The following is a 17,709-nucleotide window of genomic DNA, read 5'->3' as shown; positions in this document are numbered from 1 at the left end:
AAAGAAAAGTTCCTGGGCATTTAGACCTCCAGATCCCCTGGCCAGGCCTTAAGATTGCTCACCTTTGCCTCACTTATCTCTTCACTCACCACCTTGCTTTTTTATTCCTTTTCATCCCTAGGACTGAGAGGGAAGGAGCCATCTTTGTACCTCTGAGGATAGGGCTTCTGTCCTCCAAAAGTGCAGGCAAGTCAAGTACCACTGGTAATGGGGGATAGGACGAGGTATTTGTTAGCAAGCCCTTTGGAGATACACTTGGTCTACAGTGAGGAAGAGGCTAGTGGTAGCACTGGTTTGAAAAGTGGCTCTCTCTTTGGTATCATGGGGATAAAATTTATATGATTGAATATTAGTACCTGGAATGGGCTTTGTTAAGGAATTCTGTGTTTTATTTGGAAATAGATTGTGTTATTCCCAGGGAACTTGAGCCAAATGAAATATTGGATTAGTTCAGGTTTGGTTTGGAGGACATTTTGGTGTTTCAGTTTGGTTCAGTATTTTATAAAATACAAGGTTTAATTCAGATTCAAACTGATTGACAAGGTAGGTGCTTTAAAAAAAAACATACGCTTAGTGCTGTTTATTGCTTAGTAAAATTTGATTAGTGGTGTGGTTTTATTAAGGGTACAACAATTCAGTTCAACAAGCATGAATAAAACCCTTGCTCTTCATGTGCTGTATTCATGTAGCACATAAACGAGGTCCCTGGCCTTAATGAACTCCCATTCCATTGGGGGCCGCAAGTAATAGAGTGAGGACAGAAGCCCTCCAAATGAGCCTTGAAGGCAGCTAAGAATTTCAAAAGGGGACAGGAGGTATGATGACATCTTTGGCCAGGGAGATGGACTGTATCAGAGAGACACTCACTGTCTTCATGCTTTGGGTCACTCCAGTTCCCTGGTTTTCCATTCTCTACACAGATTATCTCAATTACTTCTAGAGGCCCAGAGCACTTTAGCCCTAGAGAGAAATCAATTTACCCTTAGCTTGTATTTGTTTTGTTTAATAGTTTAGCTGTCTAGAACCCCATTTGGTGGCAAGATTATGTAGGATGGCAAGATCATATATACCACCAAAAAGCCAAAGTTGTTGAGCCATGCCCTGAGCGAGAATCTGAAGGAAGCTCCCTTAGAAAGAGTTGCCATTCCAGGCCTCCACCGGAAAAGAGAGAAGACTCCACTCAATGGGATTGTTCTAGGGGGCCTAGGAAGGAGAGGTTGCACCCAAGAAAGAACCATACCAAGCAGATGCTGGCATCCAGAGAAATATAAAAACCTACAAGCAGCTGGATGAGTCACTGGCATTCTGGGTAGCTTAGTGGCCTGTCAGCTGAAGCTAAGTTAGAGAGAGAACCTGAGTAGCTGACTGTGAGTGAAGCTTTGATTTGTTTTTTGCCTTTTTTTGTTGCTGGTTTTTGTTCTACCACTGGCTTTACCTCTATTTTTTAAAAAGTGAATTAAGAAATCTGCATTTTAAAATAAAAGCTTTATCTTCTTTTGTGTGGTGGAAGAATGATCACTCCCTAGGGCTCCATTTTCTATGCCTGAAGCTGTCCATACCTAAGCTAACCTCTTGGTGGAACAGCCGCAGCCATTAGAACTAAGGGGCTAGAAGGTGATACAACAGCCCTTGAAATGCCCCCTCCAATTATACACCACTGAGAACCAGAGGTTATCTGCTAGACCTGAGTTCAAATCCACCTCAAAAACTTATTACGTATGTGACCTCCTCCAGCCTCATTTTCCATGTCAGAAAAGTGAGGATAATCGAATCTCCTTCTCAGAGTTTGAGGTGATACCTTATGGGGCTATAGAAATGGTAGTCGTTGTTATCTTTGGCATTATACACCTGGCTTCTAAGCCAGTCACTTGCTTCGTCCTTCTTTCCAAATGCTTAGAGATGCCTTTTCGATTTTTTATGTCACAGTTGTTTTCTGATGGCTCTCCCAGTGAAACCTCCCTTTTCCAACCCATAATTAAGCAAATAAACCCAAACCTCTCAATAGCAGCAAATACATACAAATACATATGTGTGTACATGTTTTTCACACACATAAATGTGTGTGCGTGAAGCATTTTGCATACCTCCTCTGATTATGTGTAAACTCAAGTATTATCCTTTTACAGATGAAAAAACTGGAGGCTCCAAGATGTTTAGGGACCGTCCCTGGATGCACAACCATTAAGCGTCAGTGGTGGAATTAGAAGCCAGGTCTTATGGATCCTTTGTCCAGCCCCCTTTCAAATCAGGCAGTGAAGAAAGAGAATGAAGGGAAATGAAAGTCTTACTCAAACTTCTCTTCGAGATGGGTCAAGTTTCACATGGGGAAACACAGGACATTACTTATAGTTAACTATCAAATGAAACCAAATGTTCTTCTTAAGTACCATGCTAACTGCCTTAAACATCATCTGTCCTTTCTAGCCATCTGATATTAAAATGCTAATTGTATCACATGAATTCATTGGTATGCAATTCTGAAGCCTTAAAAAGCAACTGATAATTGAAATAGTGATCCGCAGTAACAAATGCTAATTCTTTTAATTGATTGAAGATAATTCATGAAAATTGTGGTGCATTAACCTAGCCATGTAGAAATGATGACGTCATGAGGCTGGGCCCTGCCAGATGGAATTATGGAACCAGAAGAGCCGTTGAACGATTTCATTCTTATGATCTCATTTTCCATTTCATACTTCAGATTCCTCTGTACCCACTCTCCAGGTATATAGGAAGTCAATGTGGGAGAAGCCCTTTGAAAGAGAATCTGATGCCAGAAAGCCCTCATTCTGGCTGAGCCTAGAGTTAGAGGAGGCCCCTTAAATTCTACCACAGACTGGAAGCTGCTGCTTGCTCAGCCTCTGGGAGGCCAGTCCAAGTTGGAGGACTATGCAAGATGATAGCTGTCCTCAGTCTGGACACACCCCTGGCAAAATCACAAAGGGGAATTTGGGTACCCTCAATTCATTCCTCTGGAAGAAAAAAAGGGGGGGCTATTCACTGAACTCTGAACACGGGCAAATAGTGACTGCCCCTTCTTCCCCTAAATTCCTCCAGTCCCATAGGAATATTCTGGATAAGGCAGTGGAAAAATTGCTAGATCTAGAATCACAGGTCTTGGGTTCAAATTCTGTCTTTGGCATTTACTGTTTGACTTTGGGTGAGACCCTTAGCCTCTTTGGAGCCACAGTTTTCCCATATAAAGATGAGGGGGTTAGACTAGGGGACCTCTAATGTTTTTTCCAACTCTAAGTCTGTGATCTTATAATGCCCACTCACCTTCTGGCAGCCACTTCAGTCTTTTGGCCCTGACCTCCCTGCCCTGCCCTACTCAGGATGCAATCTCAGCTGCTGCTGCTAGGCTGCCGCTACAGGAAGCTGAGGGTTCCTCTCAAGGACCTCAGTCTTTGAGAAGCCTTTCCCCGGTGTTTTTCTGGCAGCCTGCCCAGAAGGCCCCAGGCCACTCTTAGGTGAGCCAGCGGGTAAAACAAAGCAGGAGCCCTACTTTGACTTTGGAGTCTCACTGTTGGCAAGGGAGCTGGGTGCCGGGAGCCAGGCTACAGGACAACAGTGATTGCAACATTTGAAATGACTGCTTGGACAGAAAGCTAGGACTCAATCTATGGGGGTTTTCCCTTTTGGGATATGCCCATTGTCCGTTCCTTTTTTTAAAAAAAAAAAATTTCCAGCATTGACTTAGAACAGCAAACAGCACCCCAAAAAGCAGGCAAAAACAAAGCTCTTGTGCCACCACCATTATGTGATAGGCAGAGGAAACCGTCCGCCTGGTTATTTTGGCAAAAGACAACTGGCCATGCTCTTTTGGAAAGAATCGGACACAATCAAAATACATATAAATGACACAGTCTATATATGGCTAGGCCAACACACCCAATACACTCTGTGGTTGCTGGTTCCAGTAAGGCAAGGCTCAGAGACAGCTATTGTGGGTCTGAAACGTGAGAAAGATAGGGCTGGCCACAGCCCCTTAAATACTCCTTTCCTGCTAGTGAAATTGAGGCTTTGCAGGAGAAGGGTGCCTCTTTGTCTGATTAATGAGGCTTTTTCCCTGTGTAGCCATCCAAATTCTTTCTACAGTATCGACTCCCGTTAGACCCCCCTTCTAAACTCTTGCCTTGTTTTGTGGAATAAAAGCTTGAGTATTTTTCCCCCAGCCTAGGAGCCATAAGGACATGCATGGCTTATATTGTTGAAGGCAGTGCCTTGCTTTGAAAGTGCCTAGTCTAGCTCCTGGCCATGCAGACAGTAGAGACGTGGGCAGGAGGGAGAGGAAAAGGCTGCTGTGGCTGAGCCCAGACACTCTAACATCTGTGGCTCTGGATTGCCCACATGAGAGAACTTGGTGCCTGTCCCATCTGCTAATTCCTGCCAAGGTGTACTAACAGAGGAAGGTGAGTTCCTCTGGGGGTACAACTGGACTTTAAATAGACAATGTCAACACAGAACTCACTGACTTCTGGAGATGCAGGAGTCTGAATTGAAAAGTTAATTCCTCCATCTGTAGAGCGGAAAGGAGCAGAAAGAAATTGACTTACCACTGGGGCTGCCTCTCATCAGTTGGTACTGGTCTCTCTGACCGGCCAGCTATGCTTTTTGCTAAGAACAAAGTCTTCAGAGGAATTGCTTCGCTTTACTTCCACTTGGCACCGAAAACAACAGAGGAATGGTCAGTTTCACTTGTTCTCGGTCCACCTGAGATGCTTGTTATTGTATGAATTCATTATACTCAATTATCTTCCTTTCCATTCGCTGAACTTTTAAGACAAAGATGACTCTTTGCATCAGGTAGGTTATCGAAGATAATCGATTGGAAATAATCAACAGCCCTCTGAAGAGGAGGGTTGGAGGGGAGGTGGAGATTCAAGGTAAATACCACTACACATTGCCAAGTGGTTTTATTGGCTGGGATGAAGTATCTCTGTTGATGCTACAATTCACTCTGCCAGCTGTTTCCAGATTGCAGAATGGGAGGATTAATAAAGGGCATTATCGAGTGCTTTTTCTAGCAAAATAAACATAAGCTCCTAGAAATCACCCCATGTTTGTATACCTTTGAGCAGTACTAGCTAGTTTCCATTAAAATGACACGTGATGAAAACGGGTATAAAGAGACTGTGTGTTGATACCCTTAGTCACCAAATGCAAGACCGGCTGTTGCGTTTGTCTACTAACATTTATGTTCAACTTTATTATGAGAAATGTGTTCTGCATGTATGTGTGTGTGCATATGTGCACAAGTGTGCATATTTGTGCATGTGCATGTTTGTGTGTGTGTGCATGCATGCATGTATACGTACTTGTTTCCTGGAGTTTTCCACCCACGGGACTCTTAAAATGTTCCCTCATAGCTGTGTGTGTGACAAATCTACTCTACAAAAGATGGGCCGAGCCCTGCTCAAGGATTTGCCTACTTGACTTCTCCCCCTAGTGGCCACAAAGGGTATGTGTACCTGAAGCTCAGGCCTCATGAAGCAATGGTGACCTGACATAGGTAGAGGCTTTAAATGGTGTTCCCTTTTCAAACAGTGCTCGTTCAATTCAAGAAATGATGCTTACGGGCCCATTGTGTGCAAGGATGGACATTAGGAAGGTACAGATTTTAGAGAAAATATGATCCACACTTTGGGTCTCAGTTCCTTCATCTATATGAATGAGATGAACCTTCTGGCCTCTTCCATCTCTAAATCCTTGTTCCTGGAAGAAAGCATTTGGGACATAGAGTCAGGAGACTTCTATATGCAACCCAGCCCTCCTGGGCTCTGCTGTTGCATCTACAACTCCTACTGGGCATTTTGAGTTGAAATGGCCCGTAGGCATCTCAAACACATGTCAAAGCAAGACTCATTATCTATCTGCCCCTGAAATGCCCCTTTCTTCCAGACTTCCCAAATTCTGTCAGAACCACTACAATCCTTGTATTCTCCCAGGTTCCAAACCTCAAGACCATCCTTAACTCATCACTCTTCCTCACCTTCACTCCCATCAGTTGCCAAATCTTGTGGATTACACCTTCATCTCTCACATCCATCGCTTTCTCTCTATACACCTGACCACCACACTAAGTTCGGGTTCTCATCACCTCATCATGCCTGACATCCCATTCATGCTCTACACAGCAGCCAAAGTGATTTTCCTAAAGGATAGATCTGACTATGTGACTCCCCTGCTCAATAAACTCCATGGCTCCCTATAGCCTCCAGGACCAAATAAAAACTCCTTGCTTTGGAATTTCCAGTTCTCTACAACCTGAACTGAACCTCTGTTTGCAGCCACACTAGACATTACTTCCCTTCACACATTCCACAGTCCATCCAAACAGGCATTTTTGTTGTCACTCACACACAATGCTCTATCTCTTATGCCTTCTCTCCTTCATTGTCTCTGCCGCATCATCATAGTGTATGTTTATTTCCTTGTTGATTGTTTGGTCGTCATTATTATTGTATTGTAATTCCTTTAGTGAAATCCTCAGCACCCTGAGAGAGATTAGTCACATCATCTTCATGGGAAAATTACAACTACTGCTACTTACTACTACTACTGGCTAACATTTATATAGTGCTTACTATGTCCCAAGCACTGTGCTAATGCACTGTGCCTGACTCAGGAAGACCTGGGTTCAGATTCAGCCTCAGATACTAACTGTGAGACCCCGAGCAAGTCACTTAAGTCCATTTGCCTTAATCCGCTAGAGAAGAAAATGGCAAACTAATCCAATTCTTTGCCAAGAAAACCCCATGGATATTATGATCCATGGGGTTAGAAAGAGTCAGACACTGAACAACAACAACTTCCCAGCTCTAGACCCAACACTCTATCCACTGCACCACTCAGCTATCTGACAAAGTAGATGAATGACACATACAGTCTATATTGTTGTGGATGAACAGTCTGCCAGATACGTGTGACACACACACACCTTTGTTCAGTTTTGGCTATAACTAGAATTGAGAAGGAAAGGTTCAGGTGCACCAGATTTGAGAAATTATATGCCACCTACCAGCATGCCAAACTATGTACTTCTACAAGAGGCCATGTCTTTAACACTGATATTTTCCCAGTGGTGCTGGGAAATCATGGAAATTCATGCTGTCAGAAGAATTAAAACTGCAGATAACCCAAAGGGCAACAGAAAAGTACATAGTGAAACTGAGGCTGTTGGATGTTTATAATAAAGCTTTGTATACAGAAAATGAAGTAGAAACCATTATCCTGAATGTGACTGGAAGAAGAGGTATACTGGTCATGAATTGAGAATTAAAGACAACAGATGCATATTCCAAGATGTCCGTTGGTACCCATGTTGGGAAAAGAAACAAGAAGAAGACCTATAGTGTGTTGGGTAGTTCCTCTGAAGAGCTTAACAGAAAGCCAGTATCGTAGGACTTTGGCACATGACGAGATCACCAAAGGTGGGAGCACTCATGTGGGAGGTGCCAAGGATAAGCTAACTTCTGGGAGAAGACATTTTGTGTTGCCCTACCATGTGGATAGAAGCAGTCTCTTTTCCTTTGCAATGTATCCAGAACTGGCTTTGTCTTTCAAACTACAAGACTGAGACGGTCTCTCTCTTTCTGGTGCTGTACATAGTTGAAGGTCTGTTTTACCTAGAACACAGGCACATGCAGTAAACTGGGCTGGGAAAGAACCATTTCCCTCTCCCCTTTAGGTCCTGTAACCTCAAGAAATGGGTTTGGGGTTTTTGTCTGTTTGTCCTGCCTTCAGGAGCAGGAGGTGGAGTCCCCGGACTCAGGAATTCAAAATGTGGGGATCTGGGAGGCCAGAATTCCAGACTAGAGGCCCAGTAGGGAAACTATAAGAATCCAGTGTCATAAGACATAAACTCAGAGGGGCTTTTGGACTTGGAACCTGGTGGGACCAATGATATTTAGGAACTGAGTTGTGAATCTAATCCCTTTCCTTCCCTATAAACTGAGGGGGTAAAAGGGAGATTCCCATCCTCATTAGGTACTGAGGAAGAATGTATATTTGTCCTTGTTATACCTTTGAGTTAAATATTCCTTTGTAAAAGCTAATCTTACTACTTTAAATGACTAAATGGAACTAGGGTTTTTGGGTGCTTAAAACTGGGGGGGTGGCTAATCAGTAGGGGTTTGAACCAGTGGCAGAGAGGAAAGACCCCTTCAACCTCCTAAGGGCCCTGGAGAACCCTTAAGATATCATACATCTTTCATACATGGCCTTTAGACAGTAGAGGCCAGAGAATCACTTGCACATGGATAAGGATCACACAGAATGAGGAGGCATGGAGACCTGGCACTGTGTATTGGGGAAGGAGGGAGTGACCATAAGGGTATACATTTACCAAACTATTTGATATTGTTTGCTTGAAGAAGTATGAGTTCATTGAATTTAACTTTTCTGATGGCAGAGTTGAAGTTCCATATTCTTCTGAATGCATAGGTATGTGCTACCATCCAGTGTGTAGCTAAATGTAAAATAGAATTGACCTTAGGTCTCCCAAAGGTGGCAGTAAAACTGACATGAAAAGAATCCCGTGTTTTTGTACCATCAGAGCATTTGGAAGCAAAATTTAACTGATAATATCTGATCTTTACTACTTTTTCACTTGGGTTTGTTGGCTCTCCATGCTCTCAGTCTTCATTGTTTGCCCTTGGCCTAGTCCCTTCCCTCTATGGATCTCCATTTCATCATCTGTGAAGTAAGGAAATGCACTTAGAAGATCCTTTTCAGCACTAACAATCCTAAACAGGGAACAGGGATATCCAAATCAGGGAGGAGACCATCTGGCAGGCAGGCAGAACAACAGTAATTTGGCTTCAAGCTCTCTCTGGTGCCAAGCTGAAAAGCCCATGATATCCCAGGGTCTGGCTCTACTAATCTATGTGACCATGTAGCAAGTGAGTGCACCCTGGTGCTTTACATCCATTCACTTATTGGTTCCTCAAAAGTGCCAGGAGGCAGTGATGCCAAACTCAGATAGAAATAGGGGCCACTAAACTGTACAGAAAGATCTTTGTGGGTGCGTATTGATTTAGAAAACCACATAGTAACATTATCTATGCTCTGTTGTATTTTTTTGTTAAATGTTCCCCAAAGAAGTTTTAATCTGGTTCAGGAACACTCAGGCAATGCAGTCTGGAAAGCAATGTATTTGTCACCTCTGCTGTAAGGGATATAGGGCAAGTAATTCTGTCCTTCCAAGGGGCAAAGTAACAGACAGCTGGATTCAGAATTGGAGGGTCTGATTTCACATACTGCTTTGCCACTTATTACCTGCATATAAGTCATATGGCCTTCTCTGGGTCATCTGTAAAATGAAAGAGTTGGACTAGCCACCTTTTAAAGGTCCCTTCCAACTCAACCTCTGTGATGGTGATATGCTGTATCACCTCCAGCATCAAATATAAACTCCTCTGTCATTTCAGGCTCTTTTCAGCCAAGATCTTTCCCCCTTTCCAGGTCTCTTTAAGCATTTTCCAGTCTAGCCATACTTGGACCTTTGCACAGGCAGCCTCCTCTGTCCCTGAGAGTAGAGTGTTGTCCCTGCCTGCCACGGTCACCACCTCAGAATCCCAGCTTTCCTTGAAGACTTGAGAGCCAGCTTCTGCAGGAGCGATCTCCTGATATCCCCAGCAACTACCAGGGCTCTTCTGTCTAAGGCTCCCTTGCATCTGCTCTGTGCACCTTCTATCTCCACATACACATAATATTTCATAGTCCCCCTTTGATTACAGGTGACTTTACTTTTGTCCTTGCCTCCCCAGAATCTTAGTGACTGATTACTATGACCAGCCCAAGGTCACACAGAAGGTAGTGATGGAGCCTGGCCCAGAACTCAGATCTTCAGACTTTATGTCCCCTCTGCTGTGCTATGTGACGGGATAATCGAGGAACCAACCAACAGGAGCCGACCTGCACTTTCCCTGCGCATATAGAATCATTTGCCTCCCTAACAAGCTGTCCAGCGTCTCTGTCCAACATGCTCATCTCCCCTATCACTTCAGTCATCTTCAAACTATTCTTGTTCTCCTTGGGGTGGTAATTTCTAAGATTTTCTCTCTGTCTTTTGCGGCTGTGGAGGATAAAGTTATTTGCATTCATTACTTGGTTTTGAGCTTGTGAGGTCTTCTGCCCTAACTACCTCATGTTCGATGTGGGCTTCACAAAATTCCCTGTTAGGGAATCTGGTCTGCTAATAACAAATCACCCTGCCAGTTCCCTTAGCTTCATTAAGATGCCATTCAGGCCTAACCCTTTCTGTGATGCCTTACCGCTCAGGATGGTCTTCTCTTCCCCTTGATTACTTTGCTTAATTCTCCTTTCCCATCCACCAGCCTCTCAAAACCCCCTCACAGTATAATTATTTCTGGACAGTGGGCCTAGCCCTTGTCTCTATGTTCCTTTACCTCCAAACACTTGGTCTCCTTTCTGTCCTCCTCAGGCTTCATAGTAGACTTCCTGCCTAGGACCCAACATGGATATGCTAAGGCCCAGCTTTCCTTCTAGTGTGTTAATTAAAACTCTGCTCAAAGGATTTCAGGTGGTTTCTTTTTTGTCCATTGCCCCTCCCACCCCAAAGTACCAATCTCATTTCTCTTTTCTCCATACCAAGCCATCGTGAAGTGATACAGGGAGAAGAGCCACAGTCTCAAAATGCTTCCATTCATGATTCTCCTGTTTAGTTTTTTAATTAACACAGACAAAAAGTATTAGAACTGGAAAGGACTTCAGAGACCATTTAGTCTCTTTTATAGATGGAGAAACTGAGGCCCAGAGAGAAGTGTCTTTCATATAATAAACTGAATTCTCTTTAGCAGACAAGTATTGAGCATCTCCTATGGGCAGGACACTGTGTTTAGGGGATACTAAGAAGGCAAACACACACACACAGACTGTGCCCTCCTTAGCTTTCTTTCTTCTGGTAGTAGTGGGATTGGCACCCAGGTCTATTGAATCCCTGGGGTAGCACTTAGCCCAGGGTGCCATGCCTCCCGCTAATGCTGTCTCAAAGTGGATTTAGATGGTAAGCTCCTCAGGTCAGGGACCAAGAGCCATTTAATCTTTGTATCGCCCCCAGCAGAAACCTAAGTCCCTGCCCATCACGAAGACTTAATCAATGTAGGTTGAACTGAATTGTGCCCAGCACAGGTGGGGGCCTAATTAAGTTCTAACTGGCTTCTGAGTTAACTGGGTTGCAAACTGTAGATCTCATCTCTGCCCTTTAATCTCTGTGAGAGCCATGGATGTTAAAGTCTTCCCATGTCCAAATTGCCTTTTACTTCCTGACTTTGCAAAATATTGTATTTAATCTTTTCTCAAATGATCTAGGTATTTTTGGGGAAAAGCAGCTTTTTCCCTTGAATCTACTATAATAAATGCAAATAGAATGGGGGGGGGGTTTATGTCTTTAACATCTTAGTATGTTAAAATGTCTGCATTTGCATAGTGAACAAATAATTTTTCCACTTAATAAAGGGAGATGACTTGCCTAAGGTCACATAGCCTTTTAGCAGCAGAGCTGAGTTCAGTCTCTTGACTCCTGGTATTTTGTCCACTTTTTTTGTCCACTGCTTCTTAAAGGTTACTGATAATTGCAAGAAAAAAGAAAAAGACCTTAGGTATGTACAATTCAAACCTTCCATCATCCTGACATTATTATATTCAAGGGTGTCTCTTCAGTGGCATTGACGAATCAGACAAAGTAGGCCAAGACCTGTTATAAGTCTGCTTTCCCTTGACCAATAAAGACTTACCTTCACATACCACTTTATTGATGCCAAACCCTTTATCTCCAGGATCTTAGTCTCTCACCAGAGCAGATCACAATCTGGGATGGTCAGTCAGTCATAGGGAATTACCTGAGACACGTCTGAAGTCGCACAGCTAGGAAGATGCAGAGGCAGGATTCGAAGCCAGCTCTCCCGGGTGCCAAGCTATACCATCGCCACATATCTACTTTACATTAACAACAACAGTAATGAGCAACTAGCATCTAGTGCTTTATGTTTTGTGAAATGCTTTCCAAATATTATCTCATTCGATCCTCACAACAACTCTGGGAGGTAGCATTATTATTATTTTACAGATAAGAAAACCGATGTAGACAGATATCAGGTGATTTGCCCAGGGTCACACAGGTAACAAATGTCAGAGGTTGGGGTTGAACTCAGGTTTTCCCGACTCTAGGTCCAGAGCTCTACCATTGAACTACTAGTAGCCTCCGCACTATTCCCATTTTAGAGATGAAAAAACCAAGGCTCGAGAAAATCCTACTTCACCCAAGGTCACACAGCTGGGAAATGGCAGACTTGGGACTGGAAAAGCAGATTTCTGACTCCACGTCCCATGCCCCCTCTGGCATGTTCATTCCAATCCAGACCATCTCGTGGCCATTTTAATTAAATACGATTTCAGTCCAACCCCACCATGTGTCATTTTTAATTAGAGGATAAAAACAAAGCGGGCAAATAGAGGTGAAAATACTTGGAGCGGCCCTCTCCATCCCCATGTTTGAGCTCCTCTAAACAATTATGCAAAAGAAGCTATGTGAAGGGGGAAGCTTTGGGGATGTTTTTAAAGCTTTTTTTTAATGGAGAAAATGTGAAGGGTAATTTTGGTGATGTTTTTGGGCAAGGAGAATGAATGAGGTGAAACTGTCATTCATTGTCACTTTGAAAGAAAAAGTAGAGTATGAATCATAGAAAATTGTGAACAAATGTAATAAGGTGAAATTTTTAGGAGGTTGGTTCTAGAATCATTGCCAGATCAAAGATGATTGTCTAAAAGGCACTGAAACATCTGCCATTTTTAATATTATCTCTCTCTCTGCTTATGGCATTTTCATCCATACTGAGTTTATCTTTAAAGACCCAACTAAATGGGTCTCATGAGATATTTCTCATTGCTATCATGATAACAGATGGACAGCTCTAGTATTGCACTGGTACCATCAGAATATTAAAAGACGTTAAGCAAGGCCCCCTGGATGTTGGATGGATCCTCTATTGAGGATTTATGAGAGGGCAGGGATAAGAATCACACAGGATGAGAAAGCATTGATGAGTTGTGGGCTCCATGGTTGGGGGGAGGACCCACATCAGTTTAACTGAAGTATATCATGTTACTTTACTTATCAGACTGTATTTCCAGTTCTTTAAAATGCTCTAAAGAAGAATCGATTCAATTTGAAGATTCCCTCTCCCTAGAATGCCCTCTCCCCTTCCATCACACCTGTCCAAATCCTCCTCAGTCTTCAAGGTCTAGCTCAGATACCACCTTCTCCCTGATTTCTGCCCCACTCTCTCTTGCCCCAAAGCTGAGTGTGGTCTCTCCTTCTGGATTCTCATGGCAGTTTGGCTGCTTAGCACAGATGCCTTACCCTGTAGTTATTTATATGGGTTTGATTTTTGCTTCTTAGAATCTCTGGCTTGCTTCAAGGCTCTGCTCAACACATCCTATTTGTCAATCCACTCTTCCCCTCTCCCTCCAGTAATTAGTACTTTCCCTTCCCCAGGGGATCTCATGTTTCCTTAGCAATGTACATGTTGTATTCCCCAGTAGACTATAAGTGCCTTGAGGGCAGAGGCTATTTTCGTTTTGTCATTGTTTTCCTGCTTTCTATTTCAGTGCTTTTTTACATAGTAGGCACTTTTAGAATGTGAATCAAATGGAACTGAAACCTCCCTACCAGATTGAAAACTCCTTAAGGGCAGGGACTATGTATCAGTCATCTTTTTATTAGCTATATATTAGATTTGCAAGAAAAATTGAAGGGAAGAATGAAAGAATGGAAGTCATCTTAATTATTTGACCACATACTAGATTTTAATTACTGATCTGATCCATGTATTTCTCCATTTTCTGTCATGGCTCCTAAGAAATTCATTCTTTAATCAGAGGAGTATGGTATGAACATTTGATTTCATGGAATACTGGCCCTGTTCTCTGTATATGTAGGAACACCTACCATGGACATTCTCTTCCCATCTCCCCATCAGCAAGAATCAACTTCTCTGCAGCATATAGTCTGGGGCAGCTGTCAGAGGCCAGATTTGACCCCCAGTCTTCTGGACTCCGAGGCTGGCCCTGTAGCCATACACAGATTCTCTGTAGTAGCTGTCAAATCAAGAGTATATGGGCATTCTTGTCAGCTGCTCTATTCATGCCAATGTAGGATATGCTCTATGAAACAGAAGTCCTAGGCTTTCCTGGACAGGTCTAGGCCCAGGGTCAGCTGAGTGTCTTTTGATTTGTACATAAATTGGATTTAAGTGAGGCAGATTTGCACAAAGTTGTCAGCCTTACTCTCTCCTCCAGTCATCATAGTCCAGTGGCAGAACAGAGTCAAGACGGCTAGTGATGGCTCAGGATGCAGTGGATGACCTTGGCATCTTCAGTGTCTAACCAAGCTCTAAGTGCTCCACATCTTCTGCTTCATCTGTCTTCATGGCCATTGGAACAAATTGTTCTCATCCGCCCATTCCACCAGAGGAAGTCTTCACATGCTTGGGGTAGACACCCCCCTAACTCTCCAGTGGATTTGAGACCTCCTTGGTTACCCTCAACCTGATTTGACCCATCTGCTGAAACGGTTTACCAGGGTGTGGCCACTGTGCATGCTGCATCTTCTTGGAGCCACAGGTGAAAGTTGGGTGGAACAGGTGAACACCAAAGGTAGAAAGAGCCCCAAAAAGGGCTTGGCAGCCATCACACCAAAGGTACTAGTCCTCCTTGAATACACCCTATACCCCTAGCTGAGCATACAGGAAAGAACAGTAGCTTTGTATCACCTTGGGGCCTTTAGCATCCTCAAGTGTGAAATGGGAGGGGCAGTATTAGACTAGATAACTGATCCCCAAGGTTCCTTCCCTAATGCATCAGGACCTTCCAGCTAAGTCCTAGAATTGGCTTCCTAGTCAGTGTAATGAGGTTTCCTCATTGCTAGGGCCATATGTCTTTTACCCAGGCTCCTCACCTGATTTTCCTCCCTAGACTGCATTTCTGACTCTTCTGGGCTTTCTCTAAAATATCCCAGAAGCCTTTTCACCCTGGATTTTTGCCACTGAAAGTATCTCCTGCTCCCGTGGCTCTTCCTCCAGTTGACTGGTTCCTCCCAGAATCTTCATTTTGAGGAGGATGCCCAGGATAGCCATGCCTTTGTTTCTCACTGTGCCAACTTTTCCCATAATGTCCCTGTGCTGGATGCCTTCACCTTCCTTTTATGTGCTGTCATCCTACATTGGAATGTAATCTATTTGTATTTTTATACCGAGCACAATGCCCAGTACATAGTAAGCACTTAATAAATGCTTGATGACTTGACTTCAGATTTCATTTATTCCTTTACTGGTGCTATGAATAATGGGTACTATGAATAAAAGATCTCAAGGGAAGGTAAAGAATGTCAGAAAGGGCTGGTTGCTTATCACCCTCCATAAAGAGGAGGGGAGTTGTCTTGAAAATTAAAGGGGCTTGCATAGGGGCCCATTCTGCATTTTAAAAATATAATAATTAAATAAAACAGCCTATATTCTTGTTAAACTGTTATCCTACATTACTTGTCAGCCTGAGTGCTTACAGGGGTACAAAGACCTCTTTGGGCAGGGAGCAAAATGAGTCAATACATTCCCAGGACTTTTCCGGGTTGGGGCACAAGCCAGAAAGATTTTCTAGGAAAGACTTTGCCTTCTCCCTCCTATAGCCCCCACCACTCCACTCACTCCACATCACACCTAACTGGAGCCAACTGGCGCATAGCTCATCTGTTGGACCTCCTGATTTCTGCCTGCCCCCTCTTTAGGGTCCATGCCCTTGGCCCGGGTTCTTGGCCTGTCAGCCCTCTGCTATCATCTCTGATTTTACCTTGTTGCCTTTCTCTGTCTGGGGTCCATATTGTGGTAGTCTTGGCATCAATACTGAGAAGTTCTACATTCTTTAAAAAATGGAATAAGTATGCAAGAGGTTCAAAGTGAAAATGCTCATGGAAGAAAATAAAGACTCTATTTTCCCATGAGGTCCTGTGTGCCCATGGAACATGTTTTTACTTTTGTTTGTTTTCTGGTGTATTTTTCCCTTTTAGGGAACTGAAGGTCAGTCACAGGAACAAAGGAAAAATGGTAGAGATGCCTGCAGTGTTTGTGCTACGAGGAGGGACAGCTGAGCTTGGGCAACATGGAGACCCTGTCACTGGGAGCAAGCCAAGCCATGAGCATCATCAGAAATCCAAAATGGCCTGGTGAGTGACTAAGAGCAAACAGCAGATGCCAGCAAGAGAAGTATTCCAGCGGCAAAACACTGAGGCCATCCGAAGTCCCGATCAAGACGGCATCAACTTCATTCCAGTTGCAAAAGGCCTTCTTTCTGTTGGAGGCATACTTATTTTAAGTAAAGAAACTCATTTATCCAAGTCAATAACGAAACAGAAATCAAAGAAAGTATACATAGGGAGATGTATATTGGGCAACAGAGAGTGAAGGAGCTCCTCCATTGGGAGCAAAGTAACTTAGTATAATCAAGAGAGAAGGAGTCCCAGATCTCACCCATGGGAAAGTTCCTCAGTCTCTCCTATAGCAACCTGGGGGTGGGGACATGATGCAGACTGCCTGCTCCTCTGATGTCAGCTTTTTGGTGGAGTCTTTTTCTGCCTTCAGCATCCTGTAGTGGGGTTAGGTTAACATTGTTCATCTTCCCTCTCCAAACTGGAAGCCAGAAGAGCCTTAAGCTACTGCGAAGCTCACAGAGACTGAAGAGATCTGGGCATGCATCTCTGTCAAGAAATTCAGTTCCCAGAGGACTCTGGGAAGAAAGAGAACATAAGTGGAGTGATTTGAAAACAACACTGTAACTAAGGATTTGTCTACTGGAGTTTGTCTAGTTGAATTTTTTTTTATTAGAGGGTGTCACTGGCACCATTCTGGGACCATTTTCTCCCCTGCCCATGGTAGAAAGTGGCAGCGTTTTTGTCTTTGGGAGATTTCCTCCCTTTTCTACCATTTAAAACCCTCATCGGATCCTTGAGTGTACATCTTCTTTCTAAAACTGCACTCTACGGGAGATGACTCCACCCCTGCTGCTCCCACTGCTACTTGACTCACAGCTACTTTTCTGTTTGGAAACATGGTTGAGATTATCTTTTTTCTGTTGTTTTACTACTCTTTTCTCTCCCCAGTAAATATTTTACTGGTTCAGTGCTTTCCCTTGCCTGAGTCTGTGAGTAATTGAATGAATACCTAGACCTGAGTTGACTTCAGTTGTTCCCACTTTGGCAAGCAAAGAAAACCTGAGAGGTAAATTAACTTACAAATTTCAGTTCCTCGGCGATTCATAACTATGTCACAGAAGTCACTAAATAGATCCCATCATGTGACCCAGAGATTCCACTATTGGGACAATATCCCAGGGAAGTTACTAACATCAAGAAAAGACCCATATGTCCACAAATACCAATAGTGGCGTGATTCATCACAACATAAAAGAGAGAAACAAAGTTTGTGACTAGTGATGGTGAAGGGCTGAATGAACCCTGCCTTCCACTAGGACCCAGACCTGTGCTTTTTTTAATATGGGGAATGCTCATGAGCCAGCATTGGCTCTAAAGGATGAAGACATAGCAAAGTTCTCCAAATCAAATGAAACTACACTTTGACTTTTGGTGACTTCAGTTCAAAGGTGGAAAATAAAGAGGACGGAGAGAAGCATATGGTT

At 43.4% G+C, this 17,709-nt stretch overlaps 1 pseudogene; it reads left to right on the top strand.

Moving 5' to 3' along the window:
- Window positions 1-17,709, top strand: part of LOC140516365 (uncharacterized) — a 78,721-nt pseudogene that overhangs the window by 19,011 nt on the left and 42,001 nt on the right.

The sequence above is a fragment of the Notamacropus eugenii genome, chromosome X, assembly GCF_028372415.1.
Source record: "Notamacropus eugenii isolate mMacEug1 chromosome X, mMacEug1.pri_v2, whole genome shotgun sequence".
Taxonomy (NCBI): Eukaryota; Metazoa; Chordata; class Mammalia; order Diprotodontia; family Macropodidae; genus Notamacropus; species Notamacropus eugenii.
This window is presented reverse-complemented; position numbering and strand designations above follow the sequence as displayed.